General features: G+C 37.5%; 1 protein-coding gene across 42 annotated transcripts in view; it reads left to right on the top strand.

Annotated features, from left to right (window-relative positions):
* Window positions 1–27,034, top strand: part of PTPRD (protein tyrosine phosphatase receptor type D) — a 1,096,207-nt gene that overhangs the window by 719,271 nt on the left and 349,902 nt on the right. For all 42 annotated transcript variants that reach the window (XM_072152314.1, XM_072152279.1, XM_072152402.1 and 39 more), the window contains one exon: window positions 10,829–10,869. The gene's annotated coding sequence lies outside the window, so the exon portion shown is untranslated. The remainder of the gene's footprint in view (window positions 1–10,828; window positions 10,870–27,034) is intronic.

Below are 27,034 nucleotides of genomic sequence, written 5' to 3'. Positions count from 1 at the left end.
TCTCCTACAGTCTCCTCAGTAACTCCACAGGCTAGCTTACTAATTTACCATGCATTCAGAAGTTATTGTTCTAGAAAGAGTGTTAATGTAAATTAATTAGATGTTTTGTAATGGGATGACTGTTTATGGAAATGAAAGTCTATAAAACACCATCTATGAAAATGATAATTATTTTAATTTTGAAAGAAAATGCATGCAGAGAAATAAAGGCAATCTTAAAACATGCTGTAGTAATGTAGTAAAATTGTTAATAAAATGAATTTATCTACTTAACCATTTTCAGTTCACGGCACGACTTCAATTAATGCATAGTCTCACAGAACAGTTTGAGTTATTTGATAAGCTCAAGCCTCTTGTAATTGTAGCATTTATGGTGAAAGTGATCTTAAAATGTTTAGCTCTACATTATAATTGATAAAAGCTTTTAGTATTATTAATATCGTTCCTGTCTACGACTAAAATACGTCTTCCTGTTTCTCAAACAATAACTAAGAGATTCACTGAGAAGCTGCAATGTTGGAATCCATGATTTGGTTTCCAAATTTACTGATTTTCTTCAAACCTCATGCAAAAACAGGCATCTATACTAAACTAGAGCAGATGTATGCAAAACCAGCTGATAGCAAGGGGGTCATGAATATTGAGAACAAAATGGACATCTCGTAGGCAAAGGAAAGCAGCATGTTCTGAAAAACTGCTGCATATGAGCACAAAAAGGACGGACCATTAAGATCAGTCTGTTACTATTTTATTCAACTTACCCAAAGGGCTGCAGACAAATGGAAATAATTCCCTAGAACACAGTGGGGCAGATTTATCAATCAGTCTGAAAGTCAGAATATTTCCAGTTGCCCATGGCAACCAATCACAGCTCAGCTTTCATTTTACCAGTGCTCATGAATATTCTAAAGGGGAGCTGTGATTGGTTGCCATGGGCAACTGGAAATATTCTGACTTTCAGACTGATTGATAAATCTGCCCCAGTGTCTGTTACATTACATGATAAAGCTTGGAATTTTCATTTCTTGGTGATGAAGGGTTATTTAAGGGCAGGGTCAGACATGACACTGGCGTCTCTTTGAGTTACTGTCTCTGACCGTCTCTTTCAGTGACTGTCTCTGACTGTCTCTGTCTCTGACCATCTCTGTCTTTGACCATCTCTTTGAGTAACTGTATCTGACCATCTCTTAAAGTTACTGTCACTGGCGTCTCTTTGAGTTACTGTCTCCGACTGTCTCTTTCCGTGACTGTCTCTTTCAGTGACTGTCTTTGACTGTCTCTTTGAGGGACTCTCTGACTGTCTCTTTTAGTGACTGTCCCTGACAGTCTCTTACAGTGACTTTCCCTGACCGTCTCTTTCAGTGACTGTCAGTGACTGTCTCTTTGAGGGACTGTCTCTGACCATCTCTTTTAGTGACTGTCACTGGCGTATCTTTGAGTTACTTTCTCTAAATATCTCATTCAGGGACTTTGACTGTCTCTTTCAGTGACTGTCTCTGACTGTCTCTGACATTCTCTGTCTTTGACCATCTCTTTGATTGACTGTCTCTGACCCTCTCTTTCAGTAACTGTCTTGGACTGTCTCTTTCAGTGACTGTCTCTGACCGTCTCTTTCAGTGACTGTCACTGAAAATTTCTGCCTTTGACCTCTGTCTTTGACTGTCTCTGACCATCTCTTTAAGTGACTGTAACTGACATCCTCTTTAGGTGACTGTCACTGACCATCTCTTTGTCTGGGGAGATTTATCAGAAGTGTCTCAGAGCAGAACTCATGGCAACTAATCAGAGCTCAAGTTTCATTTTTGCACAGCTGTTTATAAAATTACAACTGATTGATTGATCTCTGATTGGTTTCCGTGGGCAACTGGAACAGTTTTACCTCAGACAGTTCTGATCAATCTCTCCCTATCTCTGGATCCCTATCCAGCTTACCTCACATATAAGTGTCTTATACTCATTGCCTATAGTAACCAAAGCTCAGAGCTCATATTAATGACCTGTGGCAGAATACCAGCCGATCATGGCTCAGCTTCCAACTGCCACCGCAGCAGTAGACAATGACTCCTGTATATTGGTGTTAATAAGTGGATTTTGAAAATATCAGGGTTTAAAAATTCGGCTCAAAACCTAGTTTATGTCATTTCCTGAGTCACAGAGAGCAGTTGTGCAACATTTGGTGATTGTAAATGCGATGGTACAGATTGCTTTAGCGGACATACATACATACATACACACACATACATCCAGCTTTATATATTAGATATCTCATAGTCTTGATTTTGGTTCAGTTTTACCTATCGTTAATGATCCTGCCATAGGTTTCAATTACAATATTTGCATGATGGTATCAGTATTATTAATTATCATAAGATGGCAACATCATCAATCAATCACTAATATAAGATGACATACCATCATAGGTGACATTTAGACTCAAATAACACACTGGGGCTCATTTACTAAGGGTCTGTCGGATACATTTTCATCGATTCCCGACGATTTCTGTTTTGCAATGAATTGCCCCAGGATTTTGGCGCATCGACAGCGGCTTGCACGCGACTGAAATCGGGGTGGGGGGGCATCGGACAACCCAACAGATTCGGACAACGCGCAGGATGTAATAATTAGAATTGTGTCGCAAGACACGCACTTACAAACACAGAGGAGAAGCAGGTGAACTCCGGCGGACCTCGGCGCAGAAGTGACGGATGCAGGAACTCGCGAGCACAAGCTACTTGAATCGGGCCAGACCTGAATCCTTGTCAGACAAGGCACCGCGGGATCGCAACAGGACCGGGTAAGTAAATCTGCCCCAATCCCTCTTACCTGGTGTTATCAGAATCATTTTTATTACAAAGTTAAATAAAGGTTATATTTCAGGCATCTCTTTTAGCATGATTCCTTTCCTCTCCCTGTATACATGAATATTTACAACCTGGTGTACACTAGGTACCACTATTTACAATATTGTTTGAGGCTAGCTCCTTCTCGACATGTAAGTAATTCATAAACAAAGCAGTCATGAAACCTGCTTTAAAAACTACAACAAAGAAGTAAACTGCACCAAAGTATAATACAAATTAACTTTAACAAATCCTTATTCACTTATGGCAGAAAGAAATCTACTAACATTTATGGCATGATACAGATTACAACAGATTCCAGTGTCTGAACTTAAGAAGCATATACCTGTAAATTTACTAGAATCTCTACTCGTTGTTCTCTGAAAATATATCAAATTGGTGAAACCCCAAATGTAACTTCAGAAGCTTCTATGATAAAATAACAGGATGGAATGAGGAAAATGAAGTGAAGTGCAGGATAAGAAAGCAGCGTAAGAGAAAGAATTTATGCAGTTTTATAAGCTTAGCGAGGCAGAAAATAGATTGGGGTACAGAGAAAATGGTATGTCAGTCATTGCAGAGCGTAGAGGGGGAAGCTTCTACAATGCAGGGACAGCGGTAATCTCTGTTAACTGCTTTTCTTCTCAAGCAGTGTGTATAACACTGGACCTTTTGCTTCCTCAGTTATGTATAGAGTGTGCTTCCCATGCCTGATATGTACACATTGGCCCACATTTATCAAAAACAGTGCAGTCTGTATTATGTGCAGTTTGCCTGTAGAGTGTGCAGGGTGTGCCAGATTCATGAATTATGGTGCATAGTGTGGTATGTATCATATTTCTAGTCATAATCCATGTTGTAAACTGTCATCCATTTCATGATTCAGCCATCTTGTATAATTTGCTTGGTTGTCCATTTTGGGGAACAGAGGGCGACTTATTAGATAAATATAAAACAAGAGCATCCCATATACATAAGCTCTTACTAACAAGCCACCTCAAAATTTAAGTTTTATTCTCATACCAAATAAAAGTAACTGAATTTAAAAGCTGTCGAGTTAATTAAAAACCCAACCTGTCTAATACAATTTTATTTTTACGGATATATCCTGCATCCTGCTATATATAATAATATTATTGGTGTGACCTAAATTACACTACAAGCAGTAACAAAAGGTTGAACGCCTTTGAAACATAACTTATAACCACACAAAATAAAATGAATTGGAATCAAAGTGCCCCTAAAGAACGGAGGGGCTAGTATCAATAGGGCTGTAACCCCCGTCATTTTGTATCAGTCTTATGTCCATATGTTGTGAGCTGTTACCATTGTATTGCTTTGATCTCTTTGGATGAGCAAGCCCTGCTCCAGAGCCCTCTACAGATTCTTGGGCAAAATCTGCAGAGCACTCATGTAAGTAGGAGGTATGAACTAAAACTTCACCATCTAAACAGAAAGTGTATTATCCAGTATGAGCCATTGTGATGAATCTGGAGTGTTTCATTTACATTTCCCCTATCCAAATCTTTGACAGCATTGATAAATATATCCCCTAGTGTTAAGCGGACAATCATTTAAAGCCGTGATAAAACATCTCTTATCTGTGATATCAAATAAGGCCTACTGGGCCAAATTTTAACAGTTTCATCCGGATAACTTGAAGAGGAATATATGCTTTATATCACTACCATGAAAAGTGTATACCTGACTGCATAAACTGACATTTAACAGAAATTCATGCTACAGAAAAAAACCTTATACCACATGTTGTTTCATATGTAAAAGAAAGCTCCATGTTCCTGTTTATCGCAGATTAGAATTTGGACCACTTGAATGTGTTGCCAGATTGTCCTAACTACATGATGTGACTTACTGGAAATGCACATTTTTTTTTTACATACCATAGCTGAGGGGAGATTCAATTGCTCTATTTAGGCTTATGCATTCATGGATAACTATGCATGAATAGAAATGATCAGGGTTTCATGGTCAAGTTGTGACTGACAAAATCCAGTCTTTTACTGTCTTACATTAAAAGTAATGCAGAGAAGTATGTTTTTAAAAAAACAGCTAAATAGCTGTGCAAGACGTGTATTTTCTTCTTCAGCCTTCTACCTTCTTAGGTTTTCCTTTGCCGCAGAGTGAAAGTGCAATCAGCTCGGCATTGTCTTTTGATTTGTATTTAGTTGTTTATTGAGCAGAGAAATGAACTGGGCCAACTTATGTACCCAACAGGCATAAACAGCAACTCGAACAGGCACATTACCGAGAAAAGGCGCTTTACAAATAAGAGATCAGACAAATTTCTAAGACAATTTTCTCCACAGCATACTTCTATCAACATATTTAGATATCTGTGGCAGGTTAATGTAGGCCGTTTCACTTGGCAACCAAATCAATCCCTTGCAATGCAGGCTTTGCTTTCAGACCACTAAAGCCATTTTACAGTTTCTGAAAATGATAAGCCAAAATGAAGATCAGGTTAGAGAAACCTTTGGTGACAGTGTCATTTCAGACAGAGTTTTGCTTTGGCAGTCATCTCATTTTATTCCTTATCAACTTTCTCTGCAGAGCCAATTATTTTCTGCTCTAGCTCCAAACCATGTCTTGCATAAAAACTTAGAGTTGTTCAGAGGAGCGCTCCACAGTGTCACAGGATTAGCTTTTCAATGGCTGCATTAAAATATTGCATTGCAATGTGCATTTGTGCTAAAAGCAAATGATTGAAGGCATTTATCAATTAGTACTCTTAGGGTTAATGTTGGAGCAAAACATAGGTGTCAGTTTTACTGGTAATTGAAGAAGCACATGTACTGTACAAGAGAGGTGCATTTGACCTAAATATTGGTATATGGTCACATATTTTAATCATAATGTATCTCTAAAATGTTGTACTAATACATTTCTTATATGTACAACAGTTTTTTTTATAAAAAGAACTCTAAATCCCCTGCATTTAAAACACAACATGTAAATGGTTGTCCAAGCTTACAGCATATATATTTATGATTAACCCCTAGGCGCACCAGGACATTATAGTACGTCCCCGGGGCTAGATGCTTAGCGCACGGGGACGTTCTATAACGTCCTGCTTCTGGCACTGGCTCACGAACGGAGCCGGTACCAGAAGCAGCGGCTGTCAGCTGTCTAGTACAGCTGACAGCCTGCGCTAACACCCGCGATCGGAGCCGGCTCCGATCGCGGGTGTTAACCCCTTACACATGTTTGACCGCGGCGTGTAAGTGTGTTTGAGCTGTGGATCGGATCCCCCGTGCCGCTTACCGGGGGATCCGATCCACTTCTGGGCAGCTCCGAGGACTGGCATGTGCCCCGGAGCTGCCCGGTCTCCATGGCAGCCAGACCAAGTCGCCGGCGGCACTTTAAATGTGGTGGCGCATGGACGCTGCGATCTTACCTCCGTTCGCCGCTACCCCGAACGTCATCGGGGGGCGGCGAGCGGTTGCCATGGTACCCTCGGGTCTTCGTTTGACCCGAGGATACATTGTTCCTGCACATCCATTACAATGAGCCTGTGGCTCATTGTAATGTATACAGTGCAGAAATGCCATGTACTGCGATACAGTTGTATTGCCGTATATGGCAGGAGCGATCAGACCATCTAGGTTTAATGTACCCTAGAGGGTCTAAGAAATAGTGGGAAAAAAAAGAAAAAAAAAGTTTAAAAATGTAAAAAAATAATAAAATATTAAAAGTTCAAATCACCCCCCTTTCCCTAGAACTGATATAAAATATAATAAATAGTAAAAATCACAGACACATTAGGTATCGCTGCGTCCCAAAATACCCGATCTATCAAAATATAAAACCGGTTACGTCCGGCAGTGACCTCCGAGACGGGAAATGGCGCCCAAATGTCCGAAATTCGACTTTTACACCTTTTTAGATGACATAAAAAATGTAATAAAAAATTATCAAAATATCGCACATACCTCAAAATGGTAGCAATGAAAACGTCGTCTTATTTCACAAAAAATGACACTACTCCATACCCCAATCACATAGCTCCATACCCCAAAGTATGAAAAAGTTAGTAGCTTCAGAAAATGGCAAAAAAAAAGTTTTCCTTTTTGTACACATTCGTTTAATTTTTGAAAATGTATTAAAACGCAATAAAACCTACATAAATTTAGTATCACCGCGATCGACCGAACCAAAGAATAAAGCTGAGGCGTTATTTGGAGCGCAGAGTGAAAGTCGTAAAAACTGAGCCCACAAGAACGTGACGCACATGCAGTTTTTTTAAAATTTTTCCACATTTGGAATTTTTTTACGGCTTCCCACTACATGGCAGGGAAATGTACATGGAAAAATGAAAAAGTTATGGATTTTTGAAGATGGAGAGCGAGAAATGAGCGAAAATACCCTGCGTCCTTATGGGGTTAAACAACAAAATATTGAGAAATGGACCCGCACATACTTTGGAAACCATAAAGATTTTTTAAAGGCAAACTCACAAAACAGCAATTCTAACCACTTTTCACAAACTGCCATAACAGTATGTAGGCAAGTGACAAGGGGAATATAAAGAGGGCTTATGAGCTGACATCTGTCCCTTCAGTCCAATGCAGGCACCGATCACCCATTTGCCGGCAAAACTGTATCCGCGAAATTGTGCATTTAGGAAAGGATTGTCGCCTCACCTTCCCATGGCTTCGTCATGGGGTGCTGATCCATTGCTATGACAGTCCAGAGTCTCTGTGAGACTCTGTGACGACTGTCATTTGCATGAATGGATAAGCTACAGTGCCTACAAGTAGTATTCAACCCCCTGCAGATTTAGCAGGTTTGATAAGAAGCAAATAAGTTAGAGCCTTCAAACTTCAAACAAGAGCAGGATTTATTAACAGATGCATAAATCTTAAAAACCAAAACGTTATGTTGCTTAGTTATATTTTAATAAATTTTAAACATAAAAGTGTGGGTCAATTATTATTCAACCCCTAGGTTTAATATTTTGTGGAATAACCCTTGTTTGCAATTACAGCTAATAATCGTCTTTTATAAGACCTGATCAGACTGGCACAGGTCTCTGGAGTTATCTTGGCCCACTCCTCCACGCAGATCTTCTCCAAGTTATCTAGGTTCTTTGGGTGTCTCATGTGGACTTTAATCTTGAGCTCCTTCCACAAGTTTTCAATTGGGTTAAGGTCAGGAGACTGACTAGGCCACTGCAACAGCTTGATTTTTTCCCTCTTGAACCAGTCCTTGGTTTTCTTGGCCATGTGCTTTGGGTCGTTGTCTTGTTGGAAGATGAAATGACGACGCATCTTAAGATCCTTGATGGAGGAGCGGAGGTTCTTGGCCAAAATCTCCAAGTAGGCCGTGCTATCCATCTTCCCATGGATGCGAACCAGATGGCCAGGCCCCTTGGCTGAGAAGCAGCCCCACAGCATGATGCTGCCACCACCATGCTTGACTGTAGGGATGGTATTCTTGGGGTCGTATGCAGTGCCATCCAGTCTCCAAACGTCACGTGTGTGGTTGGCACCAAAGATCACGATCTTGGTCTCATCAGACCAGAGAACCTTGAACCAGTCTGTCTCAGAGTCCTCCAAGTGATCATGAGCAAACTGTAAACAAGCCTTGACATGACGCTTTGAAAGTAAAGGTACCTTACGTGCTCGTCTAGAACGGAGACCATTGCGGTGGAGTACGTTACTTTTGGTATTGACTGAAACCAATGTCCCCACTGCCATGAGATCTTCCTGGAGCTCCTTCCTTGTTGTCCTTGGGTTAGCCTTGACTCTTCGGACAAGCCTGGCCTCAGCTCAAAGGTTGTCCAGGCCGTGGAAGGTTAACAGTAGTTCCATAAGCCTTCCACTTCCGGATGATGCTCCCAACAGCAGAGACAGGTAGGCCCAACTCCTTGGAAAGGGTTTTGTACCCCTTGCCAGCTATGTGACCCTTCACGATCTTGTCTCTAATGGCCTTGGAATGCTCCTTTGTCTTTCCCATGTTGACCATGTATGAGGCTGTTCACAAGTTTGGGGAGGGTCTTAAATAGTCAGAAAAGGCTGGAAAAACAAATAATTAATCCAAGCATGTGAAGCTCATTGTTATTTGTGCCTGAACTACTTCTTAATACTTTAGGGGAACCAAACAGAATTCTGGTGGTTTGAGGGGTTGAATAATAATTGACCCATACTTTTATGTTTAAAATTTATTAAAATTTAACTGAGCAACATAACTTTTTGGTTTGTAAGATTTATGCATCTGTTAATAAATCCTGCTCTTGTTTGAAGTTTGAAGGCTCTAACTTATTTGCTTCTTATCAAACCTGATAAATCTGCAGGGGGTTGAATACTACTTGTAGGCACTGTATATTAAAAGTATCATATATTCCTTTGTGAGATGGATTTATAAATAATATGTTGAAAAACTTGTGACCATTTAAAGAACCAGTTGAAGAAATGTTCCTGGAACCACCTGTATAGAAAATCAAGTTTCACGCTTTTACATGACATTTTCAATGTTCTTTGTTTGTATAGTCATTGAAGTTTATAGGGAAGATAACAAGCAGTAATGACATTTTTATAGATGCCACTCACATTTATAGAACACCTGGATGCTGCGGGTTTTCTATGTTTAGAAACTCATTGATGCCCTCTTGATGGATGTGGTGCGGGTTAAAACTATCTCCAGGTTAGATCTGTTTTTAAAATGTTTTTCAAATAAGAATGTACTGGGACACAGTGGGAAAGGAAAATAATAAATATGGCATTTTAACACCATATTTTCCATTTTATCTGCACCATAAAAATGATGTAAATACATTGATTTTTTTTTTATGGCACTTCACATTGCAGGACATTCATATACCATGTCTGTGATTATGGCACACATCCAATAATATTTCACAAGCCTCTCATAGTCCTGAGAGATTTAGCTGCACACTGGTTTTTCCTGTACTTTTTACATATATCACCCAATTTGCAAATAAAATCCAAACCTTAATATATTAATAACTTGCTAACAACTACTTGGATACATTATTATTTAATCCCATGAATTTGTTCATGCAATGTGATACAGGAACATAAATACATAAACATATTTAATGAAAACTGTTTTTCCTTCTTGTTTTACATACTGTAATAATTGCTATGGAAAATATCTCATAAAGTAAGGATAAATGTCATGTTATCTTTATTGAACTGGATGGGACAACCACGTGTCCTTGGAATTAAAAAAATCGTTTAAGGGATTTTATATAGACAGAGAACAAAGAACAACAAACAGAGAAGGGCACACTGCAAGAAATTGCGATTATTTTATTAATATACCTACACACCATATGGGCGTGGAGGGGTGCAGTCACTGACAGACTGGGCTGGCATGGGGCGTTACTGCATACTCTCTAAATACCATTTGTTCGCTGGTCAGACCTGGCGAACCAGCCTCCCCACAAATACATAAAGAGATGTAAGCCTCTTGAGGTATCTGCCAGGAAGGAGGCATGTGGCCGCTTAAGCACAAGTCACGTTTAGTAGCTGGAGGGGGAGAATTACCTCTGATTCATCTTTCTTGGTACCTAGAACCATGCTTTTGGTGTCATATTAAAGATAAATATCAGTTTTAGAAATGAACGCTGCAGATAAAGATCTAGTTACCACAAGGCTGGTGAGATTCAAAAGGTGAGTTTCTTATCTTTAATATAACACCAAAGCCATGCTTCTAGATTCATAGGTGTCAATATAGGCATCTCAAGTGAAGCTCTCCCTCCAGCCTCTAAACTTTACTCATCTCAGGTAAAACAGGACTCTTCTCTGTTCACTTTTAATGACTTTGGAGGAGATAGTTTTATAGGTAAATGGATGAGATTTCAAATAAAAGTGAGGATTAAAGAAACTATTGCCCTTTTGTCCAAACATTGTAGTATGTTATCAGCTGATTAGAATATATGAATGTGCCATACAACATCCCATACTATATCATGTTAACATGCACAATCCTTTTATTGACAGGTTGCAGGACTGGAAAATCATACACAGACCAAGGATACAAGGTAACACATTTCATTTAATTATCTTTAGATTGTTTTGACCATAGTAGTTTTGATGATCAAATTTGCTGTCTATTTAAACTGTGGCATAAAGAACTATAGCATAATTCCCAAGGTAAAACAGTTCCAAAAATGTAAGGTAAAGAAAGATTTCTATTGCTCTTCATCAATGATAATATAGTACTGAACATTCCTTCTCCCATTCTCTGTGAAAACAGAGGTTGTTTCCTTTAACACATACCTGGGCTGCAACAAGAAGACAGCTATGCCATGCAAACTTCACTAGTATTGATGAGCAGAGACCCAAACCGCAATGTCCAGGTCCATGGTGAACATTGCGGGGTCACAGAAGTTGGACTTCAGCCAAAAGTTTAAGTTTGGATTTGATGTCCGGAAAACCGGAAAAACTGAAAGCTGATAATAGCTTTTTACCTTGATTTAAGGATGTTTGAAAAGGGCTCTCAGGAGGTGTGTTCCGGTTCCGGTACCATTGAAAACCACTCACTGGTCCTCATACATTACTTTACTTTCCATATCTCCTTTTTGCCCAGACCACCATGATATTTGCAGAGACATCTTAGGCTTCTTGCTTCTGCAGTGCCTACCACTATACAGACACATATACATTTATAACTCATACCAGACTAGTGAAATGCTCTTGGAGAGAGCCTTAGGGTGACCCAAGGTGTAACTAAAGAGAACATTCACAATATTCTTCTGATTGTAGTACAATTTTACAATAAGGGGGATGTGTACAGTTTGATAACCAGCTAAGATTTGTGAATCTGCCTCATAGGATGATGTAAGATAAGATTCAAATGAACACTTACATATACAGTAATGCTGATTATTGCTCTCTGTTGGCATAGATGGATAAATAGATAATTGTTGTAAGATAGACAACTATTGGTTAGATAGATAACCATATAGACATGTAATATGCAGTTTATGTGTTGATGATGTTGATGGGATTTCTAAACTACTGACCTATATATTGGTCGTTGCATTCATTAATTTGTTTTGAATATGTTTGAATAATTACTCTAATTAATACATTGGCGGGAATTCATTAAGACTAGCATTTTGAAAGTTCCCCTACTGGCGGCCCGGTGGCCATACCTACTAAGAGGCTTTGGCCTCTTGGTAAATAAAGGGGCAACTCTGCCAGTTCAGACCTGTCAAAGTTTTTTGCTATAGTCTCCACCGGTTTTCCGGCGTATACTATAGCAGATTTGGCTGGCCTGGTGTCTACACAACCAATGTGGTGTGCAGGTCGGAAAAACAGGTAAACTCGCAGGGAGGGGGAGATTCATGTGCCTTCTCTGCAGCAAAACTGGCAGAGAAGGCATAATGAATCTCCCCCATTATATAAATACATTTGTCCTCGCTTAAAATAGTACAATTTATAGCATGATTAATAGTGACAAGTTATACATCATCAAAGAAGAGTTTGTTAACTATTGGAAGATATGGACTCATTGTGATGGGCATTGTGCTGTTGTTTGGGGAGGTCATGTGTTAAGGCTGATAAATAAATGTACTGAAAACTGTAAAGAAATTGAATTTTTCAAAGGATGATTTATTTGAGCAGTGTGTTTTTCACCTGAAAGTAAATGAAAAAAAAAATGACTTCAATGTTGAATTTAGGAAACTGTTTCCTTTAGTCCATGATTGAAGACATTTTCTTTTTGAGGAGAGTGAGCCGAGGACATCATCCAAAATTCACATCAGCTGCTGTGCAGTCATCAGATAGCCGTGTACAATTTTACAATTGAGCAAAATAAATTATATATTTAGTTGGATGTGTGCACAGCTGTCAGCACAGTGTTGGGTTAGTCTTTGGATAGAACCTTAAATATGAATGCCTTCGAAATTGCTATGTCGAAATCATTGCTGTGCCTACTTTTGCTTATGTTATCATAGCTCTTTTAATCATTCCAACATAAATAAACAGTCAACAAAGATCAAGATCTTCATATACTTGTATATAATGCTGATCCTGTGTAGTCTTGTAATCTATTGTTTATAGCCATATTCAGGTAACCTGATGACACATGTGCAGTAGTTTTGTTTCCAAACTACTCTTGGCTCCCAGATGAGGATCACCATTTTGTAAGCTTGAAAAATTGAGGGACTGAAACTTTGTATCTGCACTTGCATCTCCAACTTTTCCAGGAGTCCTGCTAATTTTTCTGGAGTTTCTCTACCTAAGAGTTCAGTTTGTCAAGGCTTGTACCCTATACTGTGGGTATTAACCCTTCCCACTGCTGTGATAATCCATAACCTTTTTCCTTGTTGCCACATAACCTATACTTTTTATCACTCTATTGTATAATGTCTTGGGTTTTGTTGGACAACTTGCAATTTTCATTTACTTTTGGGGTACATAAGACCTTTAATTATCTTAAGTTCATTTTTTGTGTGTCATGTTGAGCCAATAACATCTATATTGGTATTGGTAGGTTTTATACTGCATTTTTCAGTGTTCAGAGTATATATACACAGGTAGCACCCAATCAGCCTATGTCCTTGTATTAAATTCCTATAGAGCACCATCAAAATATCCATATATCATCTGCTTCTGTCACATACAGTGATTTTTTAAGTAAAGCATGCTTGCATTATATCTGTCAACTGCACAATTAATGGGACTACTTAAATGTCTTCTCTTATCTAGGACTGTCACGGTTCTATTAAATATCACTGTTTTTTTCTGTGAAACAATAGTAGCACTCACTGAGCTTTCTCAGGAACGATTCATTGCTTTGATTAATAGGTTAGAATTACCATTCATGAATATAAAGCTAGTAATATGTACATTTATTTAATTGGCAGTATCATTTGTCACCTCTCGAACAGTGCATTAAGTGGATATTGTTTTCATTTAACTACACTAGCTATACGTCTATAAGAGTTTTGTAGTACTTCATTATCCGTATGTATAAAATTACTCCTAGCAAGTAAAGTTCTTTTATACTTGCATTATATTTAAACCATTTTCACATAGAATGATTTTATTCCTGTTACAGCCAGTATAAGAAAGGTCAAGGAACTGTTTCTGCCTTAGAGCTTTTTTACATATAGCATTATTGGTGTGTTCTCAAGCAACATTTAAAAATGTATATAAAACTATGATTTGGGGTTTTACATGCATTGCCCAATGATTGTTGGTCATATGAATAGGCCAATTTTCTGGTACTATAATGCACTGAACATTTAATGGCAAATCTGTAGCATACTGTAAATAAAGATGTATTATCATATTATCATTACATTGTTAAACCTAGCCTTTGTTATTATCTCTTTAGTCCTCAAAAAGGAAAAGATGGCGATAATTTCATTTATTAATAGTACGGCTATATTAAAATCCTAGAATATATTGGGGGAGATTAATCCTTATTTTTCTTTCAAGTGTTAGTTCAAAAAAGTTGCGCAGTTTTCTTTTTTGCACATTTTTCTGGGACTTTTCCGTATTTGGACTAGAACTCTTGACGCACAGCTTTTGGTTTGATTTGATTTATTTATCTAAGGAAACCACCTGTTAGTTGTAGTGGTCATCTTCAACTTTTAAGCCGAAAAAAATTGTACCAGTTCCAGGACAATCAACTTTGCAACTTTTTTTGTGAAAAAATACTCAACTTTTGTAAAGTTGCATCCCACATACCAAACAGCAATATAAGACTAACACGCACAGGTGCAATTCAACCCCTTACTGACGTATGTCATGCGTTTAAAAAAACCTAAAAATTCAAATCACCCCCCTTTCCCTAGAACTGATATAAATATAAATAAACAGTAAAAACCATCAACATGTTAGGTGTGGCTGTGTTCCAAAATGTCCTATCTATAAAAATGTAATAACGGTTATCCCCGGCATTTAACTCCATAGCGGAAAATACTGCCCATATCGGAAATGACACTTTTGGCCATTTTAAAAAATATAAAACATTCAATAAAAAGTGATCAAAAGGCCATACAGTCCTAAATAATTGTGGCATTGAAAACTTTATCAAAAGTCATAAAAAGAGACACCACCCACAGCTCAGTACATCAAAGTATGAAAAAGTTATTAGCGCCAGAACATGGTAAAATGAAGATTTTTTTTTTTGTACACGTTTAAAGTTTTGTAAATCTATGAAAACATTATAAAACCTATATAAACGTGGTATCTAATGATCATACAGACCCAAAGAATAATGTAGACATGTCATTTTGGGTGTTCAGTGAAAGTCGTAAACTCCAAGCCCACAAGAAAATTCATTTTTCACCAATTTCACTACATTTGGAATTTTTCCCACCTTCCTAGGACATGGTATGGAATATTAAATACCCTCACTATGTAGTGCAATTTATTTAGCAGAAAACAAGCCATCACAGAGCTCTGTACAAGGAGAAATGAAAAAACAGAAAAGGGCCTGGTTGTTAAGGGGTTAACAAAGTAAAACTAGAAAGAGAAAATAACTCTCCCCCATTGTTCCTACATTTATCTGTAGGCAAAAGAGAGATTTTTTTTATTTTTGGCATTTGAAGTGTACTGTAGACTTAGGCAGCCATGACAAATTCAATTTCACCCATGTCCACATTAGTCTTTAAGTTGATATTATGGCTGATATTACTTTTAACACTGTAGAAAATGTAAAATTCTCCTCTCAAACAAGTAAAGCCCCTTCTTCTTGTTCTCAATAACGTACAACCTAAATTCCCCATCATTGAAAGTAACATTTAGGGTGTGGGGTCCTAACAGATGTGTAAGAAGAGTAGGTCAGCTTTATGTGCTAGGGCTATTGTGGGGGCCCCAATTGGAGCTTCAGTGAAGATCTGGTCATGGCTATTGTGGCACTGTATGAAACATCTGCATCAGGCTTATACATACATACTACAGACCCTGTGGGACATAAAAATGAGGGCTGCATTTGGTCTGGTGACTGTATGGATTTGTTAGGTTTTATGGGTGCATATATATATATATATATATATATATATATATATATATATATATGTAATGGTAGATACTATATATAAATTTGAATGATGAAGCAGGAATGTATAAAACTCAGCCCAAATATGTAAAAAAAAGGGAAATACTGTAAACAGACATGAACTGTACTCATATTACACATTAACAGCTGTGTGTAATAACGTGTGGCCATTAAACACCTCTTATGTAAGTGATATGTAGGGTCCTGTTAGTTGTACAGAAAATTAAGTACTACATATATGAGCCAAGACAAACACTGACCATCACAGCATTTATGGAAAATCAATTAATACTTTCACACCTATTTTATATTCTATCCTATTAAAGCCACTATAGTAGGGTTGTAACAATTTATAGGTTCTATGAAAATGTATACATATGAGTATTGGAAACATGTAAAGTATACTAATGTCACCCTTAGTGCAATTTTGCAGAGACTTCTAGTGTCCAAACATTGTATAAAAAGGTCAGCAATAATTCCCCTGCTTATTCAGCATGTTAAAACAATGACACAATAGAAATTCTATATTTCATAAAGATGAATTACAGGATTTTTTTTCCAAACCTACGATTAACCCCTTAACGACCTGGCCCTTTTTTCCACATACAGTGAAAAGGGTGAAAGAACGCATTTGTGCCGTTTTCCTGTGGGCTTGGTTTTTACGGCTTTCACTGTGTGCCCCAAATGACAAGTCTAATTTATTCTTTGGGTCAGTGCGATCACGGTGACAACAAATTTGTATAGGTTTTATAATGTTTTCATACATTTACAAAAATGAAAACCTCTTGTACAAATTTTTTTTTTAATTTTGCATCTTCTGGTGCTAATAACTTTTTCATACTTCATTGTACTGAGCTGTGGGTGGTGTCGTTTTTTGAGACTTTTGATGATGTTTTCAATGCTACAATTTTTAGGACTTTATAACCTTTTGATCACTTTTTATAGAATTTTTTATATTTTTCAAAATGGCAAAAAAAACCCACTTTGGGTGCTATTTTTTGTTACGGGGTTAAACATGCATTATGTTTTTTAGATAGGGCATTTTTGGATGCGGTGATAGGTAGTGTGTTGATAAATTTTACTGTTTACTTATATGACTTCTAGGGAAAAGGATGATTCAAATTTGTAGTTTTTTTAAAACACATTTTTTTACTTTTTTTTTTATTTTTACTATTTTTCAGACCCCCTAGGGCAGTGGTGGCAAACCTATGGCACTGGTGCCAGAGGTGGCACTCAGAGCCATTTCTGTGGGCACTCCAGGACAGACTTCACCAAATAGGACAAAATCCAACTGCAGTCCCAGGCAACTTAAGAGTTGTTGCTCTCAGCGCTATTTTAAAGCAACATTACATTGCCTGTTTGGAACTGCGGGAAAAGTGAGAGGGAGTTGACAGAGCTGCATTATCTTTGGAGGTCACCCTGCTGGACCTTCCTGTACTGAGAGACCCTGAAGAGAAACTACAGCAAGAGTCTGAATTTGCCCCCTTCTTTCAACTGTATTGGTGGCCTCAAGGTGCCAATACAATTGAAAGATGAAGAAGGAACAGGTAGTTACTGCTAAAAATGCCCTCTTGGCACTTCACTGTAAATAAGTGGATTTTGGCTGTAGTTTGGGCACTCGGTCTCCAAAAGGTTCGCCATCAGTGCCCTAGGGTACTTTAATCCTAGGTTGTCTAATTGAACCTACCATATACAGGCGGTCCCCTACTTAAGAACACCCAACTTACAGACAACCCCTAGTTACAAAAGGACCTCTGTATTTTAGTAATTTACTGTACTTTAGCCATGGGCTACAATAAACAGCTATGACAGTTATCACAGGCGTCTGTAATTAAGATTTATTGTTAATCTTGGTTCTTATGACAACTCAATGTTTTTAAAATCCAATTGTCACAGAGACCAAAAAATTTTTGACTGTGGTTACAATTATAAAGTATACAATTCCGACTTGCATCCAAATTCAACTTAAGAACAAATCTGCAGAACCTATCTTGTACGTAACCTATGCCTGTACTGCCATACTATAGTATGGTAGTATATGGGGATTATCCTCCTCATTCATTACAATGTGCAAAATTATAATGTTTGCTGCAATATGCAGCAAATGACTTACTGGCTATGGAGAATGCTCAGCCCATGAGCCCTCTCCATTCACCCACACCCAACACACGCTGTACTATTACGGCACGCTTTGTTAAGGGGTTAAAGGTTCATGTTAATGGGGCCCATTAATATTATTTGTAAAATGTAATCATTCATTAATGTCAGTGAATTAAGTAAAATTTGGTTCTGCTTCATGTCATACCATGCTTATCAAATTAAAGTTTTACATTTTTTATTATAAACATTGGCCAAAATGGAAATCCTCTTGTTAAAAAGGAGTCACCATGACAATCAGCTGATCATGACAAGTGGGGGCAATGAAATGCTACATTGGGTCAATAAATGGTGGTGACTCCATGTAGAGTCACTTTAGTTAAATAAGCATCCTTTTTTTTCCTTTTTATACTGGACCTCCCAATAAGTATAAATAAAAAAAAAGTAATTATTTTTTTTGTTTCCCTAATGAACATATTAATAACATCTATGAAATCCATTTGTAAAAGGAATAACCTAAATGTTTTGTATGGTTATACTCTGTGATATCTACCGCATAGTGTGTAGGCGGTATACATCTAACTGTATGTGTAGTTCCATTTGATCACATGTGTTTGACTTTTCGCTACCTTAGATGACTAAAATGCCAATTATATTAGAGTGGGCGCTTTGCCAAATCAGATTGCACATTGAGAAATGCTTACAAAGTAGAAGCGTATGGTCAGCAGGATTATCCATATGTTTCAGTGAAGATATGTACAGGATTTGTGAACCCTGTGTTTGGCTTGGTCAGTGGTGGAAATATGCTTATGATGATATGTCAAAGATACACAGGCTCTAGAAAGAAGAGACAAGATAAACAGCTGTGATGAATAAAGAAAAAAGAAACACTCTGATCCTTGTGGAAGCGGGAAGCAGCAGCGGATACTGAAGCGTCTGCCTGCCACTGTATTCTTATCATCTTCCTTACACACTCAAACTTACATATAAAATGTACACTGCCAATTGAATCAGTAGAATAATCATTGTAACAGCTGCACCGTTCACAATGATACAAGCCCCTTATTATTATTGTAGTCTCTAAAATTCAAAATAATTCTACAATCCAATGTTCTAACCATCATCAAAATAACCTTCACTTTAGTGAAACTAACATATAGAAATATAATAATAATAGTACATTTCTCAATAGTTCTCATACTATTGGGTTTAGTTACAATGTCATGTATTTTCTTTTTCCATTTTTTTTTGGTCTTCTCTGCTATACATTAGAGAAGGGTAACTATGCTGCACAAATCATCAGCTGCTAGAATAATAATGGAAAAGAATCAGGGCAAATCTGTTTTAGTCACATTGTAAGACCAGACCTAGCATATGGAATGAATGGAAAGGTACTATGCAGACAGGGTTTATATACAATGGCTCGATGTATACAGTACATTCATATTCATCCTGGTGACGAAAAACAAGCATATAGTAAATTGTACTGACTTCTCTCCAACCATGAATTTGTGATGGTTTTTTAATCTTTCTGCTTGTATAATGTTAACTTTTCATTCTGGCATTAATATGTGCATATTTATATATGTAGATCTGCATTAGAAGTATGTGTACATATATATGGGGAGAGAGACCTTCTGTTTCTATTAACACATTTAAGTCAGTTATGACTGATGCTATTAAAATGTCTTCTGTCAACCATTGCATTTTCCATCATAAAAATAGAAAAAAATTGTTCATGGTACAAGGATTGCATTTTTGGATTGGAAACGAGGCACATGACCACCTTAAAATCTGGTCTAATTGACTTAAGAACACCCGACTTACAGACGACGCATAGTTACAAACGGCCCTCTGGATGTTCATAATGTACTGTACTTTAGTCCCAGGCTACAATGATCAACAGTAAGGCTGCATTCACACACATGTATGGGGGACGTATATACGGCCGACGAATGTACGGCCGATATACGTCCCCCATACACTTCTATGGGCTCACGGCATGGTACGGGTGTGGTACGGTGCAGCACAAGTGCGGCACCGCACCACTCCGTAGCCTGGGAAAATGTCCTATCTTTTCCCATATTACGGCGCCGTGCCCCATATGTTCCTATAGAGGGGGGGTGAGCAGCGCTCACCTCCTCCTCCTCTCCCTGTGCGCTGCCGTGTGCCCGCCATGCTACGGTGCGGCGGACAACGGCAGTGTGCATGTAGCCTAAGAGTTATCAAAGGAGTCTACTATAAACATTTGTTGCCTAACCTGGTTATTATGACAACCCAAATTTTTTTAAATCCAATTGTCACAGAGGCCAAAATAATTTTGGCTTGGGTTACAATAATAAAATATACAGTTCTGACTTACATACAAATTCTACTTAAGGACAAACCTACAGAGCCTATCTCGTATGTAAGAGATAGGACCTGTATAATACAGGTCCTGATCATGGGTTAAGGCCTTATTCACACAAACGTGATTGGTATTTTGCATAATTTTGATATTATGATAGATCATAATAATAAACACACTTATACAACCTTATCTTTACTGGAACAAACACCTGAACTCTGTTATGTAATGATCTTCACTGTCAGGGAGGTTTAACACTATCCGTGATCAGCCCATGGTCATTGACCATGCAGAGCCATGTGTTTGACCAAACTGCTAGAGATGGCACTTTTTGCATTAGGGATATATGAAGAAAGGAGACACTGTAATCAAGTACAGTGTCGGCACAGGTGTTTATCGGGGAATCAGGGTAACTTGCATCATAGATTTTTATGATGCAAGAAATCCCATTTCTGCTGTGAGTCCGTAACACAAAATTATGAGAGACTCAGTTTGAGTCTTAAAGGGATTGTCCACATTCAGCAAATAATTCACGGTTTTTGTAAGGAAAAAGGTAGAATTTTCCCAAATACTTTCCGAATCAATTCCTCTCATTCTTCTAGATCTCTGCTTGCTGTCCTGCTATAGAAAGCTTCTATGTTTACTTCCAGTGGATATAAATTTGCCTATGATCATGTGATGTCACACAGGTGCACAAGCCGTTATTATCACACAGCTCTGATTACTCTCTGTGATAATAACAGCTTCTGCACCTGCTGGACATCACATGATCATAGATATATTTGTCTCCAGTTGGTGTAAACAGCAAGCAGAGATCTAGAAAACCACGAGGTATTGATACAGAAAATATATTGGGAAATTGTATAACTTTTCATTACACACGCAACATCAATAAGACAATCCCTTTAATGCTGGGAATTGTATGTAGGAGAATGGTAAAAGGCCTCCATGTATGCATTGGCTGAATGTGTGGCAGACTCTCCATTCGCAGGTTTGTGGACATAACCATCCTTGAAGTCTTATTGAAGCGAATACCAAATCTTTGGATAGGGGATAATTGGGGGGCATTTACTATTGACTTTGAGCCAGTTGCTTGGCTGCTGCCTTTTTCTTTTGTTGCTGCTCCAATGTGCGCTATTTTTATTACATGTTGGTGCCACAATATAGCTGCTTTTCTGATACTCACAATTTTTTTTATGCTGCTCAGTTAGGCCTCTTCATTCCAAACACTATTCCTGTACTTCTAGCTTCCAAATACTTTTTAGCCCAATATCTGGAGTATAATCAGACCAACAAAAAGCAAGTTTATCAACTTCTAAACCCCTTCATAAATGTGGTTAATGTACCAAATACATTACGGCTGTGCACCACAATATCAAATTGTCTTTGGTGGGACAACACCTTGAAGTTTCAGGAAAGAAATATGTGTGATACACGAACTGTAATAGACTATTGTGTCATTTTAATTACAGGCAGTCCCTTGGTTAAGTTACCAACATCCAGAGGTCCGTTTGTAACTAGGGGTCGTCTGTAAGTCAGGCGTTCTCAAGTAGGGGACTGCCTATATTAACTGAAATATATTGCATGTAAATTCTTTATTTATGTTCTTTGAAAAAAGAAAAAGCTGAGAAAATCCATCACCTTGGGGAAATAAATAATTACTAAGTATACTCTGTAAATGTTTCCCAGCCAGACTAACCACCCTTCTCTTTTTATGTATCATTACATATATATGATAAATTCCATGATTTTCATTCTTTATCGATAATATACGTGTTACAGGAACAGATCTAATAATAACATTTCAATGAAGGTCTCTTCACTCAAAACTATCCTCTCCTTATTATAGTTTAACCTTTTTAAGATGATGCCATGTGTTGGCTTAGATAATATTGATTTTTCTTACTTGGAAACCATTTTGTCACAAGGAACCACTTCTGGAGAATTTGATGATGAGGACAGATTGCAAAATAACATCTGACTGGGAGTTTCAAATCATCAGAAGTTGCCAGTCTGTTATACTTAATCTGTTTATGTCAACTACTAGCAAGATGGGATTAAAATCAATCGTTCAGAGTATACTTTCAGTGACCCACTGTGATTAAAAGGTTAAATTCACACAAGATAGTACTAAATGGGGAGCTCTTAATCAAGATAATATATATGTGCACAAAGATTAGATGGAAAGACATGAGAGTTGAAGGTATTGACTTCTTACATCTCTGCAAAAATCTAAATATTGTCTATTTAATCTTTTTATGGCCAGAAACATGCAGCAGGCTGCTGAAAAAGTCTGAATTTTGTGCTGCATTTGAGTCAATTGCATAGGGTATTCACCAAATATGTCAACTGCCTATCATCAGACAACATAGACCATGCAGTCACATTCTTCTATTATAAGGCTTTTCATCCATTTGAATCAGCTCAACATGTCAAAATGAGATGACCTAGTGGCTTCCATACAAATTACAGAAGGATCAGCTCTGTATGTCAAAACATTTCTTGGTCTAATCCTGCACAAACATTTCACTCGCATAGATGCCTTACACAGAAGTTTATGTAAGAAATATTATTCACACAGATCTGTAAGACATATTGCTGTAAGATATAGATCAGTCATACAGATCCTGCACATAGTAACCTATGCGAGACATGCCGTACTGTAGGATTCTCACTCCAGTTCACAATGTATGTAAAGCATGCCAGGTTTCTATAGGCGTAATTGATTGTATTTCCGCAGAAAATTGTTTCATCCAGTCCTTAAACCTTACCACAAAATTCTAATTTATCTAAATAGTATGATAGTCAAATTCATTTCAAAGCAAGTTCTTGTTTAGTTGTGTACATGCTGTGGATGAGGGCATGGCAAGGAACCCCTTGTAGCAGAATAATGGCACCATTCCCACATTGATGCTTCCAAAGTTCTGCCTCCTTTCTCCTTAAAAGGGGTTTCCCCTAGTGGTTATACAATAAAGATCATTTTTAAACACTTACTTTGAAATTTTCGTCAGTTTTATTGCTATCACTCTCTAAACAGGTCAGTGTAAGAATGTGGATGGGGACTTTCTAAGCAGACATTTCATGATCCATCTGTGCTGTGTGCTGACAATGTGCTTAGATTATCAGGGTACAGGGTTTGTCTACACTGTTATTTAGCTTCTGAACATTCTACTAGCATTTGACACATAGAAAATAGAGATGAAACAGATCAGAGATGATGAATATAAAACACAATGACCCTCTTAGCTCTGCTAACTCACCTGATCAATAAAATACAAAGTCAGGTCTGCTCTATCATCTAATCAATAAAATACACAGTCAGCTTTGCTCATCTGTATGCCGCCTGTAGAGTAGGTCTCTACACACTGCTGCTTGCTGGCAGGAAGTGCCTGTGCCTGAGCTGGTCTTGTAATGCCAGGGATGGCCAGGAGGCAGAGAGCATTGCAGTGTGCAAACAAGAGAAGCTAATTATGAGAAGAATCCAACCATAGTCAGAAGGAACTACCAAAATTGTAAACATCAGGACTGATAGAGACAGGATGTAACTATATCTGTAAAATGCTTTATTTTTGTTAATAATAGTATATAAGAGAATGGCTTATTTTGTTATATTGAGTATATTTAAGAATCTTGTCTGTGAGAATACCCCTTTAAGTCTCTTCCTTTTTCCTTTAAACTGTACTCCTTGCTGAGAAGGTGAGCAGGGTGAATAAGTTATTTTGGCTTTTCTTGGTGTAAATTAAGTGTGCAAATATCTGTCTACAGTGTCTATCATTTACAACAGTTTAGCTATCATGTTTCGTTACAGTACTAGTAAAACTGTAGAGGATACACTTTTTACTCCTGTTGGTTTTCAATTACAGTATTCATCAGGATTGTCGTTGTAGTTGTGATTCCAACTGCAGGAGCAGCCCCTTTGAAGTGTTGAATTTACACAGCACTTTTATCCCACACACTCATTTACTTTTTGATATATTTTCCAAATATATCAAAGAAATTACAGAATAAAGACAGCTCTAGATCAACAGCTAATTTTAATGATTATTATCAAGAACAGAAAGGCTGCTGCTTACAGCCTACAGATGCGTCTACACAGAGGCATGATGTATAGTTAAAGGTAAAAATGTTATAGTAAAAGGACACATCTAAACAGTTGTGGTGCATGCATGTATTCTGATCATATCTACTCCCAGAAGACAGGATACATGTGTGTATCATCCACATATTTGTGGTTAGTTGTTGTGTTTGTCACGTCCTAATCAAAATAAATAAAGCACTAATACATTTCAGAAAATAATCATTAAAGCCATACCTTGCTTCTCTTAAATGATAATAGCTAGAATAACCAATCACGCATTCTATGGAAGAGTGAAATGAATTGCAATGGCTTTAATAAGTTCATTACTTTGACATCATTTAAAGCTAATAATACGATGGCTCCACAGGGCTAAAGTTTGCATTCCTCCCACGGATAAAAGAATGCATGTGATAAGCATGCAGCGTACATCAAGCTCACCCCACATGAGTCATGTAAGGAGAAAATTCTATTGGAGTTAATATTAATCAAGAGCAGAGACATTCTACCTTGTTTCATGAGACAATTCCTATTAGTCATACAGAACCATGTAAGAAGTAGAAAAAAGACATTGATGTGCTGCCATAAAGTCTTGTTTTTTGCAGGTCTGGTTACATTTTTATGCCATTTTATGAGCTTTATACTTAATTGATTTGTAATTATGGACTGAGGGAGGATATATGAGTGGCTTAAAAAAAATCTACTATCAAAATAAAACATGATAAACCACTTAATCAGCTTTTAAATGTTAATGATCCAGAAGGGCTCGGTGAGGGGGGCTGTAAAACCAGAGGCCTTACATGCTTTGGTTTCACCCCCCCCCCCTCCCCCATGCTACTGCATAGTGTAACAGCCTGCGACGCTACAGCATGGAGGGAACTGTTAACACATCCAAAAGGCCAAGGAAGGAGGCCATGGATAACAAATATAAGAAGATTACCATAGGCATGGTGCCTAAATCTGTGAGTAAGTGTCCATGGTTCACCATGCTTGATTTTGATGGTTAACTTCCTTTAATATATGGTGTGACATTTAACACTCATGCCCTATTGTTTTTCATAAACTTTAAATGTAGAGATTCTTGGAATTTGGGTCGAGGGAACATTTGAATCTGCTGCAAGTGAAGTGAATCAGGTGTATAGTGACCCCACTTGGGGCCCCAATGTATCATAGCCATAGAGAAGGGGACTTTCAAGAATAAGATATTTCAAGTTTTTTATGTGACAATTGTTATATGCAATGTAGAACCATATAAAAAAATATATAGAAAATATTGATCATTCTGAAAAATGAAAGTCATCCATAGTTTCCTAAAAACCCGCAAACAATGCTTTGAGCAAAGAATTTCATTGAAACATAAAAACGTCAAAGGTCTGCACTGTCTAAGTAAGTAATGCCATACCATGCCAGTAAGTATTGCCATGACAGTCTAGTTCAGAGAAGAGCTGCCATCGAGCCTGATTGACAAAGTGTTCAGAGCTGGAAATGTTGACACTTAAATATGGCATGTGCAACGCTAGCAGCTAAACTGTAAACTACATCCAAAGACAATTCTATGGTTTCTTTAATTAGCTGCCTTTGTTCTTGCTCAGCTTAGAGCTTTGCTGGCTTTATATAAGATTATTTGTGATGGAGTGGCTGCAGTTGTGAGGATACAATACTGATTTTCTGCAATTAAAAATGGAATGTTGATTTCCATCCTGTGCACAGGAAAAGTGGGACATGTATATTTAAAGCCTTAAAATGTTTACAAAGAAGGTTACTTAGAGCACATTTCAGTGGCTGGAAGAAATATGGCAGAGAAAGAGGCTTTTCATTTTACTGCTTCCCCAGGAAATCATCTCTTAGAATAAATTACAAAGTAACAAGAAGTGTACATATATGTTGTTAACTTACTATTTTACTAGTGATATAAATGTATTGAGGTTCAGACAAGCTTAAGGGGGCATGTTGTCATATGGGTAGCAAACTTAAACTTAAATTAGGATCATTATTACATATATTATGGTCATGCCCAGTAATTAAACCCCTATGGGAAGAAATATTTCAGATCCTATCAAATATATTCAACCACAACATAACACATTTGCCAGCCACAACACTACTGTTTATAGGGATAGAGAAATTTCCAGTTGGTAACAGAACAATTATCACCCACACTTTAATAGCTACCAAGCTTGTCATCACCAGACATTGGAAAGAGATCCAAAGTCCTAGGGTGAGTGTGAGTGAAATTATAAACCAGGTGAATATCAATTGTGTATATGAAAAAAAAACATTTCTATACAAGAAAACAAATAGTTTAAATACAAAACAGCATGGAAAAATGGATAAATAGCCCAAATTACCAAGAGTAATCATAGATATACATTAGTCAGTCTCAGGTCGTTGTTTGAACTGGTTAATTGTTTAAAAATGTTCTTGATTGCTCTTTGTTCATGTACCTTGTACTAATTTTAGTCATTTTAAACATACTAAATGATAGCATGTACCCAGATCTCTCCAGAGCAGATTCCAACAAATAACAACAAGAAAAGATAGACTTAATCCAAAACTACTAAAACACCATCTGGAGATGATATGATGTGTATGTAAATAGTATTATTTGCTTCTGTGTATATGGATATGTACAATTATAAAAATCAATAAAAATGAAAAAAAAAATAATCA

The sequence above is a fragment of the Engystomops pustulosus genome, chromosome 1 (assembly GCF_040894005.1).
Source record: "Engystomops pustulosus chromosome 1, aEngPut4.maternal, whole genome shotgun sequence".
Taxonomy (NCBI): Eukaryota; Metazoa; Chordata; class Amphibia; order Anura; family Leptodactylidae; genus Engystomops; species Engystomops pustulosus.
Note: the sequence above shows the minus strand (reverse complement) of the source record. Positions and strands in the feature narration are given on the sequence as shown.